This window comes from Bubalus kerabau, chromosome 6 (assembly GCF_029407905.1).
Source record: "Bubalus kerabau isolate K-KA32 ecotype Philippines breed swamp buffalo chromosome 6, PCC_UOA_SB_1v2, whole genome shotgun sequence".
NCBI lineage: Eukaryota > Metazoa > Chordata > Mammalia > Artiodactyla > Bovidae > Bubalus > Bubalus kerabau.
The window spans coordinates 83,774,076-83,793,988 of record NC_073629.1 but is presented as its reverse complement, the minus strand read 5'-3'; positions in this window follow the sequence as shown (position 1 = coordinate 83,793,988).

Genomic DNA, 19,913 nt, shown 5'->3' with positions numbered 1-19,913 from the left:
TTTGGAAAGATGGAAAAAATTTGTTGTACCTGAAGCTACCAAGGTGACTATGAAGAAGCAATGAGAAAAACCCACTAAGTATAACTTTCAACAGGGTTCCAGTGTTTTAATAACTTAGGGAATAAAATACTGTTCCAGATTAGCAGATGGGGAGAATTATGTCTGTCTAGTCAAGGCTATGGTTTTTCCAGTGGTCAGGTATGGATGTGAGAGTTGGACTGTGAAGAAGGTTGAGCGCCAAAGAATTGATGCTTTTGAACTGTGGTGTTGGAGAAGACTCTTGAGAGTCCCTTGGACTGCAAGGAGATCCAACCAGTTCATTCTAAAGGAGATCAGTCCTGGGTGTTCTTTGGAAGGAATGATGCTAAAGCTGAAACTCCAGTACTTTGGCCATCTCATGCTAAGATTTGACTCATTGGAAAAGACCCTGATGCTGGGAGGGGTTGGGGGCAGGAAGAGAAGGGGACGACAGAGGATGAGATGGCTGGATGGCATCACCGACTCAATGGACATGAGTTTGAGTGAACTCCGGGAGTTGGTGATGGACAGGGAGGCCTGGTGTGCTGCAATTCATGGGGTCACAAAGAGTCAGACACGACTGAGCGACTGAACTGAACTGTTTAGATCCTAGCTTGAATAAATCAATTGGAGAAGAGCAAGATGCCAGAGGGCAGGGGCGGTAGCCAAGAGGAGCTACCCCACATCAGAGGTAAGGAGCAGTGGCTGCCCTTTGCTGGAGCAGCTGTGAAGAGAGACCCCATGTCCAAGGTAAGAGAAACCCAAGTAAGATGGTAGGCACTGAGAGACTAGATCAGAGGGCAGATAGACTGAAACTACAATCACAGACAACTAGCCAATCTGATCACATGGGCCACAGCCTTGTCTAACTCAATGAAACTAAGCCATGCTGTGTGGGGCCACCCAAGATGGCCGGGTCATGGTGGAGAGGTCTGACAGAATGTGGTCCACTGGAGAAGGGAATGGAAAACCACTTTAGTATTCTTGCCTTGAGAACCCCATGAACAGTATGAAAAGACAAAAAGATAGGACACTGAAGGATGAACTCCCCAGGTCGGTAGGTGCCCAATATGCTACCGGAGATCAGTGGAGAAATAACTCCAGAAAGAATGAAGGGACGGAGCCAAAGCAAAAATAATGCCCAGTTGTGAATGGGACTGGTGAAACAAGCAGGGTTCAGTGCTGTAAAGAGCAATATTGCATAGGAACCTAGAATGTCAGGTCCATGAATCAAGGCAAATTGCAAGTGATCAAACAGGAGATGACAAGAGTGAACATCAACATTCTAGGAACCAGTGAACTAAGATGGACTGGAATGGGTGAATTTAACTCAGAGGACCATTATATCTACTACTGTGGGCAGGAATACCTTAGAAGAAATGGAGTAGCCATCATAGTCAACAAAAGAGTCCGAAATGCAGTACTTGGATGCAATCTCAAAAACGACAGAATAATCTCTGTTCATTTCCAAGGCAAACCATTTAATATAACGATAATCCAAGTCTATGCCCTGACCAGTAACGACGAATAACCTGAGGTTGAACAGTTCTATGAAGACCTACAACACCTTCTAGACCTAACACCCAAAAAAGATGTCCTTTTCATTATACGGGACTGGAATGCAAATGTAGGAAGTCAAGAGACACCTGGAGTAACAGGCAAATTTGGCCTTGGAGTACAGAATGAAGCAGGGCAAAGGCTAATAGAGTTTTGCCAAGAGAACGCAGTGGTCATAGCAAACACCCTCTTCCAACAACACAAGAGAAGACTCTACACATAGACATCACCAGATGGTCAACACTGAAATCAGATTGATTATATTCTTTGCAGCCAAAGATGGAAAAACTCTATACAGTCAGGAAAAACAAGACCAGGAGCTGACTGTGGCTTGGATCATGAACTCCTTATTGCCAAATTCAGACTGAAATTGAAGAAAGTAGGGAAAACCACTAGACCATTCAGATATGACCTAAATCAAATCCCTTATGATTATACAGTGGAAGTGAGAAATAGATTTAAGGGATTAGATCCGATAGACAGAGTGCCTGATGAACTATGGATGAAGGTTTGTGACACTGTAGAGGAGACAAGAATTAAGACCATCCCCATGGAAAAGAAATGCAAAAAGAGCAAAATGGCTGTCTGAGGAGGCCTTACAAATAGCTATGAAAAGAAATAAAGTGAAAAGCAAAGGAGAAAAAGAAAGATATTCCCATTTGAATGCAGAGTTCCAAAGAATAGCAAGGAGAGATAAGAAATCCTTCCTCAGCGCTCAATGCAAAGAAATAGAGGAAAACAACAGAATGGGAAAGACTAGAGATCTCTTCAAGAAAATTAGAGATACCAAGGGAACATTTCATGCAAAGATGGGCTCGATAAAGGACAGAAATGGTATGGACCTAACAGAGCAGAAGATATTAAGAAGAGGTGGCAAGAATACACAGAACAACTGTACAAAAAAGATTGTCATGACCAAGATAATCACGATGATGTACTCACTCACCTAGAGCCAGACATCCTGGAATGCGAAGTCAAGTGGGCCTTAGAAAGCATCACTACGAACAAACCTAGTGGAGGTGATGGAGTTCCAGTTGAGCTGTTTCAAATCCCAAACGATGATGCTGTGAAAGTGCTGCACTCAGTATGCCAGCAAATTTGGAAAACTCAGCAGTGGCCGCAGGACTGGAAAAGGTCAGTTTTCATTGCAATCCCAAAGAAAGGCAATGCCAAAGAATGCTCAAACTACTGCACAATTGCACTCATCTCACACGCTAGTAAAGTAATGCTTAAAATACTCCAAGCCAGGCTTCAGCAATACATGAACCATGAACTTCCAGATATTCAAGCTGGTTTTAGAAAAGGCAAAGGAACCAGAGATTAAATTGCCAACATCTGCTGGATCATCAAAAAAGCTAGAGAGTTCAGGAAAAACATCTATTTCTGCTTTACTGTCTATGCCAAACCCTTTGACTGTGTGGATCACAATAAACCGTGGAAAATTCTGAAAGGGATGGGAATACCAGACCACCTGACCTGCCTCTTGAGGAACCCGTATGCAGGTCAGGAAGCAACAGTTAGAACTGGACATAGAACAGGCTTGTTTCAAATAGGAAAAGGATTATGTCAAGGCTGTATATTGTCACCCTGCTTATTTAACTTATATGCAGAGTACATCATGAGAAACGCTGGGCTGGAAAAAGCAGAAGCTGGAATCAAGATTGTTGGGAGAAATGTCAATAATCTCAGATATGCAGATGACACCACCCTTATGGCAGAAAGTGAAGAAGAACTAAATAGCCTCTTGATGAAAGTGAAAGAGGAGAGTGAAAAAGTTGGCTTAAAGCTCAGCATTCAGAAAATCAGGGCATCCAGTCCCATCACTTCATGGCAAATAGATGGGGAAACAGTGGAAACAGTGTCTGATTGTATTGTTCTGGGCTCAAAAATCACTGCAGTTGGTGACTAAAGCCATGAAATTAAAACACACTTACTCCTTGGAAAGAAAATTATGACCAACCTAGACAGCATATTTAAAAGCAGAGACATTACTTTGTCAACAATGGTCCATCTAGTCAAGGCTATGATTTTTCCAGTAGTCATGTAGGGATGTGAGAGTTGGACTATAAAGAAAGCTGAGCACTGAAGAATTGATGATTTTGAACTGTGGAGTTGAAGAAGATTCTTTTGAGTCCCTTGGATGGCAAGAGGTCCAACCAGTCCATCCTAAAGGAGATCAATCCTGGGTGTTCATTGGTAGGACTGATTTTGAAGCTGAAACTCCAATATTTTGGCCACCTGATGGAAAGAGCTGACTCTTTGAAAAGACCCTGATGCTGGTAAAGATTGTAGGCAGGAGGAGAAGGGGACGACAGAGGATGAGATGGTTGGATGGCATCATCTACTCGATGGACATTGGTTTAGGTGGACTCTGGGTGTTGGTGATGGACAGGGAGGCCTGGCGTGCTGCAGTTCATGGGATCGCAACGAGTCAGACATGACTGAGTGACTGAACTGAACTGAAGTGAAGGCATTTTCAATGTAGATTGAGTATTCAACTCTAGAGAATATGCACTTTATTAGCTGGGACAATCATATTGTGATTATTTAAGAAAAAAGATATTTTAAGAGATAGATACTGAAATTTTTAAGGGTGAAATGGCATGGTGTATGTGATTTACTTTAAAATATTTCAACAAAAGAAAAGAATAATAGATTAGGCAAATGAGGAATATAGTTCTTTTTGAATCTAGGTGACGGATATGAGAGTTTATACTTTTGTATGCTTGAAAGTACTCCTAATCTTCAAAAAAACCGAAAAGTTGTTAAGAAAAACCACTGAGCTCTCCCAATTAAAACACAAATCGCTATTGAACCAAACTTCAGTTTTCTTACCCAAATGAGCAAATCAATCTATTAACACACGATTGTGGTGAAAGAAAGTACAGCATTTATTTTCAGGGTGCCAAGCAGCAGAACTGGACATGGAACAACAGACTGGTTCCAAATAGGAAAAGGAGTATGTCAAGGCTGTGTACTGTCACCCTGCTTATTTAACTTCTATGCAGAGTACATCATGAGAAATGCTGGGCTGGAAGAAGCACAAGCTGGAATCAAGATTGCCGGAAGAAATATCATTAACCTCAGATATGCAGATAACACCACCCTTATGGCAGAAAGTGAAGAGGAACTAAAAAGCCTCTTGATGAAAGTGAAAGAGGAGAGTGAAAAAGTTGGCTTAAAGCTCAACATTCAGAAAACTAAGATCATGGCATCCAGTCCCATCACTTCATGGGAAATAGATGGGGAAACAGTGGAAACAGTGTCAGACTTTATGTTTTTGGGCTCCAAAATCACTGCAGATGGTGATTACAGCCATGAAATTAAAAGACGCTTACTCCTTGGAAGGAAAGTTATGACCAACCTACATAGCATATTGAAAAGCAGAGATATTACTTTGCCAACAAAGATCCGTCTAGTCAAGGCTATGGTTTTTCCAGTGGTCATGTATGGATGTGAGAGTTGGACTGTGAAGAAAACTGAGTGCCGAAGAATTGATGCTTTTAAACTGTGGTATTGGAGAAGACTCTTGAGAGTCCCTTGGACAGCAAGGAGATCTAACCAGTCCATTTAAAGGAGATCAGTCCTGGGTGTTCTTTGGAAGGAATGATCCTAAAGCTGAAACTCCAGTACTTTGGCCACCTCATGCGAAGAGTTGACTCATTGGAAAAGACCCTGATGGTGGGAAGGATTGGGAGCAGGAGGAGAAGGGGACAACAGAGGATGAGATGGCTGGATGGCATCACCGACTCAGTGGACGTGAGTTTGAGTGAACTCCGGGAGTTGGTGATGGACAGGGAGGCCTGACATGCTGCAATTCATGGGGTTGCAAAGAGTCGGACATGACTGAGCAACTGAACTGAACTGAACTGAATGTTCATATGTCTGCATTCAGTTTTCATTGTAAAGTTCCTTGACTGTAAGAAAGAAGATTTAGTTCACACCATTGATAGGAATTAGCTCTTAAGATTGAGATGGCTTCTTCTAGGTATTTCTTCTGTAATTATATGAATGGAATGAGTTATATATATATATGAATTATATGAGTGTTGGGTTACTCATCATGTCATTTTTTTTAAATGCACACGCCAATTATTATAATTATAAGAATAGACAGATAGACAGGTAATGCAACTGCCTAGTATTTTTGAGGCCAGTAGGTTAAGCCTCTGAAGTTTATCCAGCATTCAAGAACAAAAAGCCTACACAAGATACAGTATGGTGCCAAACTGGAAGGTTGAAAAAGGAACAGAGCGTTTATGAATTGCTCTTTCTAACAACAGCCATAGTGAATTTTCTCCCACTTTCTCCTTGGCTTTGTACTGTATTCTCAGTTCTGAGTCTGTGCAAGAGCAAGAGGGAGGAAAACTAAGGGAAAGACTGTGAAGCAAAGGCCCCCCACCCCTATGTTATGGCCCTCCTACCAGATGCTATGGCCCCCAAAGAGTTTAAGAGGCTCAGTTTCCAGGATTCAGGTTCCATATGTTCCAACTCTTCTGAGTCCTTGTACCCTGGGACTTCTGCCATTAAGGCACTCATCCTTCCTGATTCAGGCTGTTGGGTTGAGACCACCACTGTACCAGCTCTGTGACCCGAAGTAAGTTAGCAAACCTCTCTGTGCTTCTAAAATGTATGAAGTAGGCAAAATAGTACCTACCTCATGGTGGTGGGAGAACTTGAGATAATTCAGGTAAAGTGCCCTCCATGATGCTTAGAATTCAGTAATATATGCATATTACACTGTTTAATATGAAAGTATAAATAATCAAAGGTACCCTCAACATTTGATGCATGTTCTTTCAGATTTTTTTCTAGGACTTATACTTGCATAAAATATGAACCTCTTATAACAGCGAACTCTCCTTCTTTAGGGATTTTCATGAGACTTGAGTTAAATACTAAAAAAACAATTGAGGAATAGTTAGATATTATTCAAGTTTTTCAACAGTAAAGATAAAATCTCATCAAGCTAGTTATTTAACCTCTTCGTACTTTTATTTCCTATACAATGAGAAATACAGTGGTACCTACCTCATAGATTGTTGATTAAATGAAGTAAAACATGAAAAAGTGCTAGAATAGTGCTATGTCAGCCTCCTATAATCATCTAATAGTCTCGTTATTAACATTTGTTTAAACTTGGCCTTTTTTTTCTCAAATAGGTCTTACATATTTTCTTTCTTTTTTCAGTTAATATTATTCCTAGGTAAATATTATTTTCACTGCAATGTGAGTGATATTTCCCACACCCCACTCTATGACTGATAAATTGGAGAGAAATAGCTGAGAGCCGATGGCTAGTAGCTCATAGTCTAGCATCTCCTGGGAAAGAGAGATCTTGTGAATAGATTAAATTAACATAACACCTTAATTGAAAAAGTAAAGGCAAGCATGGTTTCTGTGAATGGCAGAGAAGACTGTCAACCACACTTGCAGGGGGTGTCTGGGCAAGTTTCTTGGAAGTGGTCATAGGGGGCTGGGTCCTTAAGGAAAAGCATTTTGCACTTGTTGCTGGTACTATGCTCCCATCACTGCCTAACTCCTGTTCAGTTGAGGTGCCAAGGTGGTGGGTTCTACCACTGATGCTAGGAGTCAGTTCAGTTCAGTTCAGTTCAGTCGCTCAGTCGTGTCCAACTCTTTGCAAGCCCATGAATCACAGCATGCCAGGCCTCCCTGTCCATCATCAACTCCCAGAGTCCACCCAAACCCACATCCATTGAGTCGGTGATGCCATCCAACCATCTCATCCTCTGTCGTCCCCTTCTCCTCTTGCCCTTGATCTTTCCCAGCATCAGGTCTTCAATGAGTCAGCTCTTTGCATCAGGTGGCCAAAGTATTGGAGTTTCAGCTTTAACATCAGTCCTTCCAATGAACATCCAGGACTGATCTCCTTTAGGATGGCCAAGAGTCAAAGTGGAGGCAAAAGAAGAGAACAGGTTAGAGAGTCTGTTGTATCCATCTCTATCTGCCGGGGACTAGGCAGATAATCTAGTCTATCTAGAGACCCTGTCCCTTTGCTTTTCACTCCTGTTGCTCCTAAATTCCACAGAGACCCACCCTATCCTAACCCACCTAACTCTGCAGCTAACACAGAGCTTTCCTTTGGGGTGTAGCACTGTTTTAGCATTGTGGACATATTCTAACCTAGTAATCTTTCTCTAGAGGAAAGTGGTTTCTCTGAAGAAAGGACACCTAATTCCATATTGTATTAAAGATTCTAGTTTCTCATTTCAGGGTGAGGATGCTCTCCTGTATTTATGTAGTGAGATCAAGCAATTTCTTTTGAAGGAGATTTCATTCTGATGACATGAATCAGATAATGGAAAATCTGCACCATCTTCTGGCCAGGAGTGTAAGTAGCTTTCTTGAAACTTTCTTTTTAAAACACTGTTTATTGAAATATATTTGATGTACAATATTATGTAAGTTACAGGTGTACGGTGTACTCAGTTTTAAAGTTTATACTCCATTTATGGTTCTTTAATATTAAATACAGGTTTTTCTCTTCTTTTTTAGTTGCTAAATCTAAAGCTTTGTGAACTTCAACATGTATTCAGTGATAACTCACCTGTGGAATTAGGTGAAAAGTCAGATTCTGATTCCCAAGTGTGCACCTGCCTTCACCAGGATCAACATGTAAACTGTTCACGGACAACACTCTTGATAAACGGTAAAATTAATGGGATGAATGCCAAAATGTAAATTAATAATGGGTTTTTAAAAATCATTTTATGATTTTTTTATTTTTTTATTTTTTATTTTTTTTAATTTTATTTTATTTTTAAACTTTACATAACTGTATTAGTTTTGCCAAATATCAAAATGAATCCGCCACAGGTATACATGTGTTCCCCATCCTGAACCCTCCTCCCTCGTCCCTCCCCATTCCATCCCTCTGGGTCATCCCAGTGCACCAGCCCCAAGCATCCAGTATCGTGCATCGAACCTGGACTGGCAACTCATTTCATACATGATATTTTACATGTTTCAATGCCATTCTCCCAAATCTTCCCACCCTCTCCCTCTCCCACAGAATCCATAAGACTGTTCTATACATCAGTGTCTCTTTTGCTGTCTCGTACACAGGGTTATTGTTACCATCTTTCTAAATTCCATATATATGCGTTAGTATACTGTATTGGTGTTTTTCTTTCTGGCTTACTTCACTCTGTATAATAGGCTCCAGTTTCATCCACCTCATTAGAACTAATTCAAATGTATTCTTTTTAATGGTATGATTTTTTTAAAAAAGGACTTTTTTTTTTGGAATTGCATGGTGGTCCAGTGGTTATGATTCAGTGTTTACTTTGCTCTGGGCCTGGATTTGTTGCCTGGTGGGGGAATCAAGATCCCACAAGTCACGTGGCCTGCCAAAACAAACAAACAAAAAGCTCCACATTTTTTCGTTAAAATGTGTAAGTTTGGAAAGTATAGCAGTACTATAGATGAAAATTAAAATCACATGTAACCCAGATAAAAGTATCAGTTCTTAATTTAATTTTTCTGCAATTTTCTGCATTTTATTTTTTGTCTCCAACAAAAACTCCTGTGAAAATATGGTTTGAACTAACTGCATCATTTTCTGCTGGTGACTATGTGCCATGTAATGTTTAACTGATTCTACTTGAGTTATGGAAGACCTTTATGCTGGTTTCACTGTTAGAAATCATAGTAGGGTATTTGTATGACCACCCACTTACAATAATCTCTGTATAACAAAAGAGACCAAAATGCAGTACTTGGATACAATCTCAAAAATGACAGAATGATTTCTGTTGGTTTCCAAGGCAAATCATTCAATATCATGGTAATCCAAGCCTATGCCCCAACCAGTAACACCAAAGAAGCTGAAGTTGAACGGTTCTATGAAGATCTACAAGACCTTTTAGAACTAACACCCAAAAAAGATGTCCTTTTCATTATAGGGGACTGGAATGCAAAAGTAGGGAGTCAGGAAAAACCTGGAGTAACAGGGAAATTTGGCCTTGGAGTAGAGAATGAAGCAGGGCAAAGGCTAATAGAGTTTTGCCAAGAGAACGCAGTGGTCATAGCAAACACCCTCTTCAAACAACACAAGAGAAGACTCTACACATAGACATCACCAGATGGTCAACACTGAAATCAGATTGATTATATTCTTTGCAGCCAAAGATGGAAAAACTCTATACAGTAAGGAAAAACAAGACCAGGAGTTGACTGTGGCTTGGATCATGAACTCCTTATTGCCAAATTCAGACTGAAATTGAAGAAAGTAGGAAAACTACTAGACCACTCAGGTATGACCTAAATCAAATCCCTTATGATTATAGTGTGGAAGTGAGAAATAGATTTAAGGGACTAGATCTGATAGACAGAGTGCCTGATGAACTATGGATGGAGGTTCGTGACATTGTACAGGAGACAGGAATCAAGACCATCCCCATGGAAAAGAAATGCAAAAAAAGTAAAATGGCTGTCTGAGGAGGCCTTACAAATAGCTGTGAAAAGAAGAGAAGCAAAAAGCAAAGGAGAAAAGGAAAGATATTCCCATCTGAATGCAGAGTTCCAAAGAATAGCAAGGAGAGATAATAAAGCCTTCCTCAGTGATCAATGCAACGAAATAGAGGAAAACAACAGAATGGGAAAGACTAGCCATCTCTTCAAGAAAATTAGAGATACCAAGGGAACATTTCATGCACAGATGGGCTCGATAAAGGTCAGAAATGGTATGGACCTAACAGAGCAGAAGATATTAAGAAGAGGTGGCAAGAATACACAGAAGAACTGTACAAAAATGATCTTCACAACCAAGATAATCACGATGGTGTGATCACTCACCTAGAGCCAGACATCCTGGAATGTGAAGTCAAGTGGGCCTTAGAAAGCATCACTACGAACAAAGCTAGTGGAGGTGATGGAGTTCCAGTTGAGCTATTTCAAATCCTGAAAGATGATGCTGTGAAAGTGCTGCACTCAATATGCCAGCAAATTTGGAAAACTCAGCAGTGGCCACAGGACTGGAAAAGGTCAGTTTTCATTCCAATCCCAAAGAAAGTCAGTGCCAAAGAATGTTCAAACTACCGCACAATTATACTCATCTCACACGCTAGTAAAGTAATGCTCAAAATTCTCCAAGCCAGGCTTCAGCAATATGTGAACTGTGAACTTCCAGATGTTCAAGCTGGTTTCAGAAAAGGCAGAGGAACCAGAGATCAAATTGCCAGCATCCGCTGGATTATTGAATAAGCAAGAGAGTTCCAGAAAAACATCTATTTCTGCTTTATTGACTATGACAAAGCCTTTGACTGTGTGGATCACAATAAACTGTGGAAAATTCTGAAAGAGATGGCAATACCAGACCACCTGACCTGTCTCTTGAGAAACCTGCATGCAGGTCAGGAAGCAACAGTTAGAACTGGACATGGAACAACAGACTGGTTCCAAATAGGAAAAAAGTACGTCAAGGCTGTATATTGTCACCCTGCTTATTTAACTTCTATGCAGAGTACATCATGAGAAACGCTGGGCTGGAAGAAGCACAAGCTGGAATCAAGATTGCCAGGAGAAATATCAATAACAGGTATGCAGATGATACCACCCTTATGACAGAAAGTGAAGAAGAACAAAAGAGCCTCTTGATGAAAGTGAAAGAGGAGAGTGAAAAAGTTGGCTTAAAGCTCAACATTCAGAAAACGAAGATCATGGCATCTGGTCCCATCACCTCATGGGAAATAGATGGGGAAACAGTGGCTGAGTTTATCTTTCTGGGCTCCAAATTCACTGCAGATGGTGACTGCAGCCATGAAATTAAAAGACACTTACTCCTTGGAAGGAAAGTTATGACCAACCTAGATAGTATATTGAAAAGCAGAGACATTACTTAGCCAACAGAGGTCCGTCTAGTCAAGGCTATGGTTTTTCCAATCGTCGAGTATGGATGTGAGTGTTGGACTGTGAAGAAAGCTGAACACCAAGGAATTGATGCTTTTGAACTGTGGTTTTGGAGAAGACTCTTGAGAGTCCCTTGGACTGCAAGAAGATCCAACCAGTCCATCCTAAAGGAGATTAGTCCTGGATGTTCATTGGAAGGACTGATGTTGAAGCTGAAACTCCAATACTTTGGTCACCTCATGCAGAGTTGATTCATTGGAAATGACCCTGATTGTGGGAGGGATTGGCGGCAGGAGGAGAAGTGTATGACAGAGGATGAGATGGCTGGATGGCATCACAACTTGACGGACATAGGTTTGGGTAGACTCTGGGAGTTGGTGATGGACAGAGAGGCCTGGCGTGCTGCGATTCATGGGGTCGCAAAGAGTAGGACATGATTGAGCGACTGAACTGAGCTGAACTGAACTGTGTATAATTTGATAATTTCTTTAGAGTACACTAGTAATGACTGTGGTACAGATTGATTCTTAAAATATCATCAGCTCATTGTTTCCTCATTTAATACATTAGGCAGAATGTCAAAAACATGGAATTGTATAGATGAAAGGAGTCAATTCCTGTACAAACACAGCAATTTTTAATTAGAATCATAAAGCCTGTCCTTCCAAATGTTTAGTGGAATTTTGAAGCCCAAGAGCTATTTCCTCTCCATGTATACTTTTTACTTGTGTTCTTTGTTTTCCCTTTTTCTTTTCCACAAGGTAAAAATAATCTTGCATTTTGAAGATTTGTTATTCATTATAAGCCTAATCTTAAAGAAGAGGTTTAGTAATAGGAGAGTATAATGAGAAAAAGATATAATGTTCATTTTTCATAAGTGAATGTTATATAATATACCAAGTTAAGTTCAGTTTTATCGAGTGCTGACTTGACCAGGCACTGTGTTAGACTTCATGAGTATGAAGTGAGCAACGATCTAATTCATGACCTAGAGAATGACATAGGTGTGAAAATAATTACAAAGTGATGCACACACTAGTAAAGCAATGCGAAGATACAGATGTAGTAATAATAGTTAATTTTACTATACAGCACAAAGGTCCGTCTAGTCAAGGCTATGGTTTTTCCAGTCATCATGTATGGATGTGAGAGTTGGACTGTGAAGAAACCTTAGCACCGAAGAATTGATGCTTTTGAACTGTGCTGTTGGAGAAGACTCTTGAGAGTCCCTTGGACTGCAAGGAGATCCAACCAGTCCATCCTAAACGAGATCAGTTCTGGGTGTTCATTGGAAGGACCGATGCTGAAGCTGAAACTCCAATACTTTGGCCACCTCATGTGAAGAGTTGACTCATTGGAAAAGACCCTGATGGTGGGAGGGATTGGGGGCAGGAGGAGAAGGGGATGACAGAGAATGAGATGGCTGGATGGCATCACCGACTCGATGGACATGAATTTGGGTGAACTCCGGGAGTTGGTGATGGACAGGGAGGCCTGGCGTGCTGCAATTCATAGGGTCGCAAAGAGTCGGACATGACTGAGCAACTGAACTGAACTGAACTGAACTGAAGCACAGCTACTTTTACACCTATGTCAACTCATTTAATTATTCTCTGTTATGTAATCCTGTGTTGTGTGTGCAAAGTCATTTCAATTGTGTCCAACTCTTTGCAACCATAGAGACCATAGCCCCCACCCTCACTGTACCCCCAGTCTCCTCTGTATATGGATGGACATCTCTAGCCAATAATAATGCAATGATTTGCCATGCTCTTCTCCAGAGGATCTTCCCGACCCAGGGATCGAACCTTCATCTCTTAGATCTCCTGCATTGGCAGGCGAGTTCTTTACCACTAGCACCTACGTTATCTTATAAGGTAGTTATTATTATTATCATTATCATTATCATCATCTTCTTCTCAAATTTACAGATGGAAATACTAGGCAGAGGAACTTGCTCAAAGATGTAAGAGCCAGGATGTGAATCTAAGTGTTCCTGCTCCAGAGTCCATGCACATAACAACTAAACAGTAATGTCCGTCTGTAATATCAAGGATGGTGTAATCAGGGAGGGGTAATTTTGAATTCATACTGGATCTGCTTCTGTGAATTTATCCTTTATCTTGCCCCTTTTGTTATTGTAGGCACACATAATGCCTTGCTTCAGGGAGATAGCCTGACCTTGCCCAACTGTGAAGGATTGTAAGGAAGTGAAACACATTCCCCTGCCTGAGACTTCCCACTTTAGGAGATATCTGGAAGAATGAGATGGTCTTTTTACTTTGTTTCCTCATCTCAGATAGCTCTGAGGAACTGCTCCAAAGAAGAAGGGGTAGAGGCCAGTATAAATATGGGCTTGCCTAGTGATTCCGTTGGTAAAGAATCTGCCTGCAATGCAGAAGACCCAGGTTCGATCCCTGGGTTGGAAAGATCCTTTGGAGAAGGAAATGGAAACCTACTCCAGTATTCTTGACTGGAGAATTCCGTGGACAAAGGAGCCTGGTGGGCTACAGTTCATGGGGTCGCAAGAGTCAGACATGACTTAGTGACTAAGCCAAGCCCACCACACTTGCAATCTAGTAGGGGAGCAATATAATAAACAAACAAAAACACTGAAGAATACACAACTGCCTAAGTGTACTGACGACAAAGAGGAGCTCAGTGGTAAATAATCTGCCTGCAACACCAGAGACACAGGAGACATGGGTTCGATCCCTGGGTCAGGAAGATCTCCTGGAGGAGGGCATGGCAACCTGCCCCAGTATTCTTGCCTGGAGAATCCCATGGACAGAGGAGCCAGTCAGAATCCCATGGACACAGTCCATAGTCAGACACAACTGAAGCAACTGAGTATGTATACATGCACTAATGACAAAGAGCCAAGGATTAACATAAAAATAATAATACCAGGATAAGGAGGTTATGCTGGTGTTATGAAGAGACATGACATCTAGAGTTGAGGGAAGAGGAGAAGTTAATTAGGCACAAAAGTAGGAAGAAGACCTTGGGTGCAGATCCTGAGTTAGGAATTCCAGACAAGAGGAACTGAAAGAGTGGTTGCAACAGCAAGGGAAATGCTGATGAGAACAGATCATTCTAGGCCACATTAAAAGAAACTGAATTTATCCTAAGGTCAATGAAGGGTTTGAAGCAGGGGTGGGGAAGCAGTTACAAGGGCCTATGAACATTTCAAAAAGTTATTCAATTCAATGGAATATGAATTGAAGGTTGAGAGACTGAAAACTGAAAGAGCAATTAGAAGTAGCTCCAGACCCGAAATGATGATGCTTTGGACTAGGTCAGTGGTTCTGGAGACAGAGCATTCCTGGGAATGCTGCAGCAGAAATGTGGAAGCTGGGCCAGGCAGGGCCCACTCTACACTGACATATCTCTCTACCCATAAATTTGTTCTAAAACATCTACAATCCCAGGGGCTCACATATGCATGACCTTACCTATGAATTTCTTAAACATCTGTTCTCTTATACACAAAGGAAAGACATCAAAGTTGAGCAAACCTCACATTTGTGCAACTCAAAACCTTGGTTTCTCGTCTGATGCAGATACCACTTTGCTTGATGCCCCTTGGGTGAGTCATGGAACCTCTCTGGGCCCCAGTTTTATCATCTGTAAAAATGAAAATCATTATACGACCTATCTCCTGCGGGTGCTAGGTAAAGAACAGCCGATGGAAGTCTTAGAGTCCAATTTGTAATCCATGAAGACTGTCTACACAAATGGCACAGCAAACGTCAGTACAACTTGTGATTCGTAAGAGAGGCTCAAAGTCCCAGAGCAGGACATTGATGTGTGACAGTGTTGCTCAGAGAGAATGGAGTAAAGAATGATCTAAAATGCTTTAAATGGGTTTGTTTTTACCTTAAAGCGCATTTTAAGAGCAAAACCCTACATTTTAATGTGCTGGTCCAGTGCTTCTGAAACTTTGATGTGCATCTGAATCACCTGAAGATCTTGTTAGAGCTTAGTCCATCTGAAAGTGAAGGGGGCTGGACAGTCTCTGTTTCTAACCATTTTTCAGAAGAAGTTGACCCTGCTAGGCCACACCACACTTGGAAAGCAAGACTCTGGCCTAACCAGATCGTTTATGTATTAAAATGCTGTCTCTCAATCTTTTCTGCAAAAGTTTCTTTATATTTCTGTGCTCTCAGTTCTTGGGAATTTGCAAGGTGGGTCCTATTTTCTGTTGTGGTTCTGAAGAGAGCAGTAGGGGGTCATGTCCCATGCTGCCAAATTAGAGTCTGTTTCTGCATACAGTCAGCAAAAACAAGACCAGAAGCTGACTGTGGCTCAGATCATGAACTCCTTCTTGCCAAATTCAGACTGAAATTGAAGAAAGTAGGGGAAACCACTAGAAAATTCAAGTACGAGCTAAATCAAATCCCTTATGACTATACAGTGGAAGTGAGAAATAGATTCAAGGGATTAGATTTGATAGACAGAGTGTCTGATGAACTATGGATGGAGGTTTGTGACATTGTACAGGAGACAGGAATCAAGACCATCACCAAGAAAAAGAAATGCAAAAAGCTAAAATGGTTGTCAAGGAGGCCTTACAAAATGCTGTGAAAAGAAGAGAAGCAAAAGGCAAAGGAGAAAAGGAAAGATATGCCCATTTGAATGCAGAGTTTCAAAGAATAGCGAGGAGAGATAAGAAAGCCTTCTTCAGTGATCAATGAAAAGAAATAGAGGAAAACAATAGAATGGGAAAGACTAGAGATAGCTTCAAGAAAATTAGAGCTACCAAGGGAACATTTCATGAAAAGATGGGCATAATAAAGGACAGAAATGATATGGACCTAACAGAAACAGAAGATATTAAGAAGAGGTGGTAAGAATACACAAAAGAACTACACAAAAAAGATATGCATGACCTAGAAAAACTTGATGGTGTGATCACTCACCTAGGGCCAGACATCCTAGGAAGTCAAGTGGGCCTTAGGAAGCATCACTATGAACAAAGCTAGTGGAGGTGATGGAATTCCAGTTGAGCTATTTCAAATCCCAAAAGATGATGCTGTGAAAGTGCTGTACACAATGCGTCAGCAAATCTGGAAAACTCAGCAGTGGCCACAGGACTGGAAAAGGTCAGTTTTCATCCCAATCCCAAAGAAAGGCAATGCCAAAGAATGTTCAAACCACCACACAATTGCACTTATCTCACACGCTAGCAAAGTAATGCTCAAAATTCTCCAAGCCAGGCTTCAACTGTATGTGAACCATGAACTTCCAGATGTTCAAACTGGATTTGGAAAAGATAGAGGAACCAGAGACCAAATTGCCAACATCCGTTGGATCATCGAAAAAGCAAGAGAGTTCTAGAAAAACATCTACTTCTGTTTTATTGACTATGCAAAAGTCTTTGGAGAAGGCAATGGCACCCCACTCCAGTACTCTTGCCTGGAAAATCCCATGGATGGAGGAGCCTGGTGGGCTGCAGTCCATGGGGTCGCTGAGGGTTGGACACAACTGAGCTACTTCACTTTCACTTTTCACTTTCATGCATTAGAGAAGGAAATGGCAACCCACTCCAGTGTTCTTGCCTGGAGAATCCCAGGGACAGGGGAGCCTGGAGGGCTGCCCTCTATGGGGTCGCACAGATTTGGACACGCCTGAAGTGACTTAGCAGCAGCAGCAGCAGCAAAAGTCTTTAACTACGTGGCTCACAACAAACTGTGGAAAATTCTTCAAGAGATGGGAATACCAGACCACCTGACCTGCCTCCTGAGAAATCTGTATGCAGGTCAAGAAGCTACAGTTAGAAGTGGACTTGGAAAAAGAGTCTGGTTCCAAATCAGGAAAGGAGTACATCAAGGCTGTATCTTGTCACCTTGCTTATGTAACTTTATGTAGAGTCCATCATGCAAAATGCCAGGCTGGATGAAGCACAAATTGGAATCAAGATTGCTGGGAGAAATATCAATAACCTCAGATATGCAGATGATACCACCCTTATGGCAGAAAACAAAGAAGAATTCAAGAGCCTCCTGATGAAAGTGAAAGAGGAGAGTGAAAAAGTTGACTTAAAACTTAACATTCAGAAAGCTAAAATCATGGCATCCGGTCCCATCACTTCATGGCGAATAGATGGGGAAACAATGGAAACAGTAAGAGATTTTATTTTGGAGGGGCTCAGAAATCACTGCAGATGGTTAGTGTAGCCATGAAATTAAAAGATGCTTGCTCCTTGGAACAGAAGGTATGACCAACCTAGGCAGCATATTCAAAATCAGAGACATTACTTTGCCAACAAAGGTCCCTCTAGTGAAGGCTATGGTTTTTCTAGTAGTCATGTATGGATGTGAGAGTTGGACTAAAAAGAAAGCTGAGCACCGAAGAATTGATGCTTTTGAACTGTGGTGTTGGAGAAGACTCTTAAGAGTCCCTTGGACTGCCAGCAGATCAAGCAGTCCATCCTAAAGGAAATCAGTCCTGAATATTCATTGGAAGGATTGATGCTGAAGCTGAAGCTCCAATACTTTGGCTACCTGATGTGAAAATCTGACTTATTGGAAAATACCCTGATACTAGGAAGGATTGAGGGCAGGAGAAGGGGATGACAGAGGATGAGATGGTTGGATGGCATCACCAACTTGATGGGTGTGAATTTTAGTAATGGAGTTGGTGTTGGTGATGGACAGGGAAGCCTGGCATGCTGCAGTCCATGTAATCACAGAGAGTCGGACACAACTGAGTGACTGATCTAGAACTACTCTGCATCTCATTGGATGGTAACTTGCTTTTGGTCACATTTTAAAAAATAATTTCATTTCAGTCCAGCCATTAAATAAAGGTTATTTACCATAGAAGGGAACTATTTTCCTAGAATGTGAAGCCACTGAGGAAGTATCAAAAAGACTTTTTCTACCCTTTCCGAGATTTTAAATACGTTTTCTTTTCATCTTGAGTCTGGAACGTAAATATATGATATCAGCCCTTATAACCATGCCATTCCATTGAAATATCTGAGCCTAGAACAAGGTAAGATGAACAAGAACAACCTGCCTCTCTACCTTGTCACTGCTCTAGAACTCACTCCACAAATAACTGCTGAGACTGGCCAAGTGCTGGACACTGTTTGTCTAAGGTTACCATGATCTGAATTCCAGGCTAACCAGGACATTGGGTCAAGGTTCCACTGATTAAGACATCTGTCAAGTGCCTGACAGCTTCCAAGCAGCATAAATCTGGCTGCCTGGAGATAGGTATTAGGCTCAGACCTGGGAGAGACTCACAGGTATTTCACCTTCCCTCACTGACTTCATGGAGCCTGCAATCTGCTTTAAGATGACAAGACAAACTTGCTAATAGTAAACAGTAAGATCTGATAATTACAGTTCATTTCACAAATATTTTTAAGGTGCCCACTGTGTGCAGTTGCTGGGCTCAAATTACAGACCTCACAGTGACACAGTTCAGACAGCCACTTCGTGTACTGGGGGAAACAGAACAGTTAGCAGGAAGTCCAGAATACTACAGGGGTATCAACAAATTGCAGCAGAGCTCATTAGTCAAGGGAGGATGCTAGAGAAAGAGGAGTCTAATTGAAAATGCAAAGATTAGTGGATGTTAGCCAGAAAAGGAAGAGGAGTGTGAGGTGAAGAGAAAAGGGAGTGTGGCAGTTAGAGAGACCAGTGTTGCCAAGGCTGAAAGATTTAAGAGCCAGGATTTGGAGACCTTCATTCAATTTGATAGAACTGCCATGTAGAGTTTGAGAGAGACCCTGAGATCAAAAGGTAGATTTGGAAGAGATGAGGCTGAAAATACATGGAAACCAGATCACAAAGGATCCTAGATCTGTGATATCTTTGTCCTAAAGGCAATGAACAGCTTTTGATTCATGATTGAGAAACTCATTTATCTAACCTTCATTTGACACAGATTTGTCAGGTGTTTATTCCTTTCCAAGCACTGTGCTTGGAGCTGGGGACATACATGGTGGTAGGCAAGTTAGTCACAGAACTTACAAGGTTAGCAGACAAGAGAGACAAAGAAGTCATTTTGGCCCAGAATGATGCATGTAACAACTTGGAAGTTACAGGGTATGATGGAGACACTTAGGTGGGACCATCAGCCTAGACTGTGGGTGAGGAGGAGTCAAGGAAGGCTTTGTGAGGAATGTGTAAGCTATCTGAAGGATGACTAGGCATTAGCTGGCAAAGAGGAACTGAGAAAGTGTGCATAAAGACTCAAGATGAGGGAGAACACTCACTTGGAGTAGTAGAAGAACTCAGGTGTTCCTGAAGTAGAAAAAAGGAGGGATTGTGAGATGAGACCAGAGAGAAAGCCACTATATAACAAATTTGGATTGAAGGAAATAGGAATACAGGAAGCAATTCTCAGATTTACATCTTAGAAAGAACACTCCAGATTTTGGGGGTACTGGGGTCGCAGAGTCGGACACGACTGAGCGACTGAACTGAACTGAACTGAATGAAATTTATTCAGCA